The sequence below is a fragment of the Galeopterus variegatus genome, unplaced genomic scaffold (genome assembly GCF_000696425.1).
Source record: "Galeopterus variegatus unplaced genomic scaffold, G_variegatus-3.0.2 Scaffold24424, whole genome shotgun sequence".
Lineage (NCBI taxonomy): Eukaryota > Metazoa > Chordata > Mammalia > Dermoptera > Cynocephalidae > Galeopterus > Galeopterus variegatus.
Genome location: NW_007750535.1, coordinates 1 through 6,559, shown reverse-complemented (window position 1 = coordinate 6,559; position 6,559 = coordinate 1). Strand labels below are relative to the sequence as shown.

At 33.0% G+C, this 6,559-nt stretch overlaps 1 pseudogene; it reads left to right on the top strand.

The window, feature by feature from the left end:
- The first annotated feature begins 2,499 nt into the window (after positions 1-2,499).
- LOC103583564 lies at positions 2,500-3,013 on the top strand (annotated as a pseudogene).
- Positions 3,014-6,559: the final 3,546 nt, after the last annotated feature.

The following is a 6,559-nucleotide window of genomic DNA, read 5'->3' as shown; positions in this document are numbered from 1 at the left end:
TTTCTTACAAACTACCCAGTTCCATGTATTTTGTTATAAGCAACAGGAATGGACTAATACGGTCCATCATATGGAAACCAATATGTGCAGTTTTTCATATATTCTCATGTTTAACAGAAATTTTACTTTTGGTATTTTTCCAATAATGATCTATACTGCTTTAGTCAGTTTCCCTAACTCAACTACTTTTATGGCAAGTACTTTGGAATCTTACTTAGCACCAACAGATTTTAACAGTCTATGTGTAACCTCCTTAAAGTACTGCAAGCAATTTCCTAGGACTTGACCACAATGCCTGAATTAAACATTTTGCCTGAAAAATATATGCAAACATCATTAATACACCTTCTCTATTTCTATTCTCAAATGGCAAGAAAAACAAAAAGTTCTTTTAGTTTTCAATAGGAATTAAGCAAGATAGCTAAGATATACTTTTCATTAAGAAAACTCAGATGGCTATGCTGCTTCTGAGATATCACTTTTATCATTTTTTAAAAATCTATTTGGCAAAGGATAAAATATAGACACACAAACACTGGTGGTGAAAGTACTTTGCCACCACTCTGCTCTGTATGTGATATAAAAGTCAACTAGGACAAAAATTAAAGAGGAAAAATATAAAATGAAGACTGTAACTGACAAAATCAGAGTAATTAGAAGCTTTTAATAAACTTCAATTAAATGTAATTCAACAATATATTGTTTAAAAAGCAATATAATGGTGTTCATCGGCATGAATTTGATTTAACTATTCTACATTAAATTTTCCAGATACCAACTACAGAATTTTATCCAAATTATCAATTTTGGATTCCATATTTCAATAAGATTACAGAAAAACAACATTAAAGATTTATAGAAAATGGAAACAAGATCACAGAATTAACCACTGAACTTCATTTCCATGGAATAAAAAAGAAAACTGATTTAAATTAAGAAGAGATGTTGAACAATATGGTAGAACTTCTGAAAAGACCCCTGAACACAATTTTAGCAGACAGTCAAATTAAAAATAAAAGAGAAGGAAGAGTTCTGAATAAGGAACTTTTAAAATTTCTTCCACTTAAAACACAGAAGAAGTGATTACTAATATTTAAATTTTAGATACAATATGCTAGAGGTAATGCGGGTAGAATATGGGGTGGTGGAGGTCCGACCCCGTGGCTCACTAGGTAGAGAGAGTGCGGCGCTCGGATCCTATATAGGGATGGCGGGTGTGCTCGCTGATTAGGCGTGGCGCACACAACACTGTGCAGAGCAGAGGGCTGTGATCCCCTTACCGGTCAGAAAAAAGAAAAAATATATATATATGGGATGGTGTAAATAAATATTGAGTTTACTTACACTTAATTCTCGCTCAATCACAACAGTCCTATGAAGATTATTATTGTCTCCATTCTATTCAGTGAGGTCAGATCACTTTCCCAAAGTTCCATCTCTGGTAAGCAGAAGAGCTGGGATTTGATTTGGAAGCCCACACACTTTCAGCCGCAACTACATTCCTTGGCACAATGGCATACATTGCCTTTCACTCTACTCCCATGCAGTGAGCAGAGCCAAAAGAAAATATTTAATAACTTCTACACTGCAGCAACAAATATTATATTTTACAAATTTATATTATATTAAATATTACATATACAAATATAAATTAAAAGCAAATATTAAATCCCTCACAAGAACCTCATTGTAGTGTTTCCACTTTCCATGATTCAATGAAATTTATGCTTCAAATTTCATTACTAACACTTTTCTAAATTTTAAATAAACAAATCATCTAATTTTAGAGTCACAGATTTTAAGTCTATTTTCGCATTTAAAAAATTGAAAATCTTCCCCAAATTTAATAACAATAAAATCTAACAATGCTCCAGGATAGAGAAATTCTGACTTTAATTCTTTTTCAAAATCCAATATCGGCCTGGTGTCCCCACCACCATCTGCACCACCTCTGCCATGCAATCAACCACCACAGAACTCTGCCTGCAGCCACAGCCACTGGCACATCTGCATCACTCCCACCTTGGTACCAGCTGTATGATTAGGCCACAATCTTCAATGAGTATAGATACTCCTTTCTGCAGTTACACATTATGGAGCTGCCTGAGGGCAGTAGAGATTACTGCCAAGCACAGCATGACCTTTATGAGGACAAGTGAACTATAGAAATTCATTACTACCCCATCAAGAAGCCCTCATAGGAGTAGTTAACCTGGACAAAGTATTGAATTGAAATCCACAGAGCAGTATTTCACAGTTCTGACCTGGATGGGGTAAGCCTCAGTGTACTTCCTTTCTATTGCATCAGTATTGCTAGACTGAAGAATTGTTGCTTCATGTTAGGAGATGCACTTCCCATTACTCCCAACTTTATACTCAAAGCACTGAGAATTTTAAGTGGAGTATATTAAAACAGACTTTAGTTTCCTTACATCATTTCTATATTCAACTTTTTAAATTCTTTCATAACACTATTAAGTATTTTTTAACTAAATTAGCATGGCTTAAATAAACCAACCAGCTCCTATAGGAATCACATACAAGAATACGATATTTGCTATTACACACAATCCAACCAATGCAATCTTAAACAAATTTATTAAGGAACTTAAGAAGTATAAAGTTACCACAAAAGCAAGGGTATATGAAGCAATTTATGACTCTGCTCTTACAGAAAAAGAAAGCATCCATATTCTTGACTAGAGTTTTTATGAAGGTACACCACCACCCAACCAGATTGTTTAAGTCTTCTAAAAATCAAGTTTCATGAAGAACCTGGATGTTATACTGCTTTTCATTGTGTTGCAGACCCTGAGCGAACTCCAGTGCTTGTTATTCAAGTATTCCGAGTATTAGAAGGTGGAATGAAACGTTAAGAATCAGTACAGCTCATAAGACAAAAGCAGCACAGAGCTTTTAACATCAAGGAACTGTTGTATTTGGAGAAGTATCACCCTAAAACATGTCTGTGTTGCAAAACTCCAGAGGTCATATTAACTGTTGCATTCAATAAAACTGGAGTGTCCGATGCTATTGTCTTGGCAGTGAAACTTGAGATAGGTCCTAACTTGTCACAAATATTAGCCAACAAGTTAGCTTGGTGAATAAGTCTGATAAGCTTCTACAGGAGTACTGAAAAGCAGTTTTACCAGGTCACAATCTTGACACAACCTCTATGTTTGGATTACGATCAACCTATTTGTACACTCAGCAAAGATTCCTGTTATTCAATATTTAAAATTTGCTTATCATTTGTACAGTTGGCCTTTCCTGAATTCACGCAGTATTGAGTTATGTCTTCTTTAAAACTATTTCCATACCAGAATCTTATCAATACCTAAGAAATTTAGACAGATTAAGTACCAAAATACCCAGTATAATACTTGTATATTTTCAGTATCATACAGAACTAAAACCCTAGGAACTATGAACACTCTAAATCCTATGTATCTTTTTAGTCATTTCAAACACTGAAATCAGGACCTACACGGTTATTTGCCTGCTCACTTCATGTTTACATTCCCTACATTTGTACCAGTACACATCAGGTTTGCACAACTATTGATTCTTATTGGATTTTTTTTTTACCAAGTCTTACATAGATTATTTAATGTCTTTCTATTAAATCTCATTTTGTGCTATTAATGAAAAACCTCCATTTTGAAAATCTACATTTTACAGAAATAAATCTTTAACGTCTCCAGGCAAAAAAAGCTTCACAGTTAATTTAATGTTTGCGCTTTTGGGTACAACTTAATAGGGAAGGCCTAAAAAATGAGAGTGAGCTATTAAATGCTTTTTAGTAAATGTTGCCCTTCTCTTATGCAGAATACGAAGAATATACTCTTCAATTTAGTAAATATTTTTTAAAGGTAGATATACTTTGTTACCATCACTAAAAAACAATTCTTAATCATAAAATTTTTAGAATTTTTATTATTTTTCTCCCATTCCTATTAGACATTGTTTAACCGTTGCTGTAGACTGGATGCCCCCCTAACCTCACTGAGGCTTAATCCCCACTGTAACTATTGAGTGTGGGAAATCCTATTATGGTAATTAAAAGGTGGAGTCTTGAAGAGGTGATTAGACACGAGGACCATGCCATAGCAAATTGATTAAAAATGGTGGTCATGGGCATCGTATGAAGGGCTTCAAAAGGAGAGTGAATGAGGAGGTTACTCTCTCTGTTCTACCATATTCACGATGTAATACTCTCAGTTGCTGTAGTCACCACCAGGACAAGACCCTTATCAGATGTGTTCCCTGGACTTTGGACTTCCCAACCTCTGAACTGTTAACAGTCACTGTTAACTGCCTCACATCTGAGTTGTGATATCCTTACACTTACACAATCCTTAGAAGTACTTGAATCTTAAATTGGTTTATAACTTATTTTAAAACAACCATTAAACAAAGCTATTTAACAAAGCCATTATAAATACCCAGAAGACCAAGTTATTGCACATTCTATCATAAAATCTATTTGTAAGATGACAATAGGTTTTACTTCATTGGGGGTACCAAAGTAATCATAAAAATAGTTTGCTGAGTTATCTTCAAATTGAAATAAACAGACAGTTCTCTAAGGGAAAGCTTATTACAGGAGAAAGCTCTGAAGACAGACTATTATAATTTTGGTAAAGTTATTAGATTAAGTCAAATATATTAAGTTATCACACAAACATGAACTTCCTAAAGCATACCAGCATTTAACTTTTTTAATTAATTGCTTGCACTTATCCTTTTTCTTTATTATTTCATTTATTTACACAGATGAATTGGGCACCATAGTGTAATATAATCACTATATACGGTTTCTAGTATTAGATCTGCCACTATGGAGCTGCTGACCTTAAACATCACTCTACCTCTCAAGAACACACTTTTCTCATGCATAAAATAAAGAATTTCTCTGGACTATTAATTTTAAGACTTTTAAAAACAATTTTTATCCCCAGACTTTCAAATTTAAAAAGGTTTTGAAAGATTAAAAAAATTTTATCTAGTGTTCTATAGTAATATAGGGAGACTACAGTTAACAACAAAGTACTGCATATCTTTGAATAGCTAGTCATGATAATATTAAATGTTTCTAACACAAAAAGGTGACAAATGTTTAAGCACCCTGACATGATAATTGCACACAGTATGAATGTGCCCAAATACCATATTGTACTCCATAAAAATATACAATTATCACAGGTCAATTAAGAAAAATAAGTTGAATAAATAAATAAATAGAGGGGTGGGGAGAGAAAGAGAGTAGAATGCTGGTTACCAGAGGCAGGGAAAGGGAAGGGGGAGTGAGGGCCAAGGAAATATTGGTAGACTGATACAAGGTTACAAAGTTACAGTTAAATAGGAAGAATAAGTTCTGGTGCTGTAGGGTGACAAGAGCTAATAATAATATTGTAATGTATTTTTCAAGATAAGAGGATTTTGAATGTTATAACCACAAAGAAATGACAGATGTTTAGGTGATAAAGATGTTAACTATTCTGATTAGATCATTATACAATATATGCATGTATTGAAATGACAAACTGGACCCCATAAACATGTACAATGAAAAAAATAAATTAAAATTAAAGAAGTAAGTAGTATAAAAAAAGGAAACAGAAAAAAATTTTAAGGTACAAAGATTTGAAAGGAAGAAACTGTCATTGCAGATTATCAAGAAAAAATATATAGTCAAATTATTAGAATTAAGAAAAGTTCAGCAAGTTTCTAGAGTGATATACAAAACCCAACTACATGCACAGCAACGGAAGTTAGAAAATATATTTTTCGAAAAGTACCATTTAAAATATCAGCCAAAAAATAAGATAACTAAAAAAAAACTACCAAAGATGTTTATGGAGAAAAATAAAAATTATAAAACTTAATTGAATGCTATTAAACACATACTTAAATGGAGATATATCTTATACATAAATTATAAGATTTAATACTAAAAAGAAGCCCCTTCTCTCCAAATTAATCTACAAACTCAGTGCAATGCAAATGAAAATCCCAACAGGGTTTTATGAATAGCCAAGCAATTCTAAAGAAAAACAAAATCAAAGAAATCAGGTTATCAGATATGAGAGTGACAGTAGTAAAGACATTGTGCTATGGTGAATGAATAAGCATCTCTCTCTTCTTCAACACCCCAAAATCTTCCTATTTTCAAATCAATAAGGAAATTTTCCGTATGCTACATATAACCCCTTCATGGTCTTCCTAGTCTTGCAAATTGGTCCTTATTATTTAAACACAAGAGCATGAAGATAATGGCCCAAATGCTCCTTTTATCTTTGTTACTATATTCCTTAGAGCACGTTTCAACTTCCTAACTATACTAAGTGTTTTCCTATTCATATATTATATACTCCTCCACTAGGAACAACATGTGGAGTGACAGACAGATCAGCTGCCAATGCAAGGGTAAAATGACAGATTGTTCGGAATACATTAAGTATCCATATTCAAATACTATTATTTTTATTTTTAAGGATTATATGCAAAAAAAAACTATTGGAAAGTGACAGGAAACAAGAGGAAGAACATTAAAAGG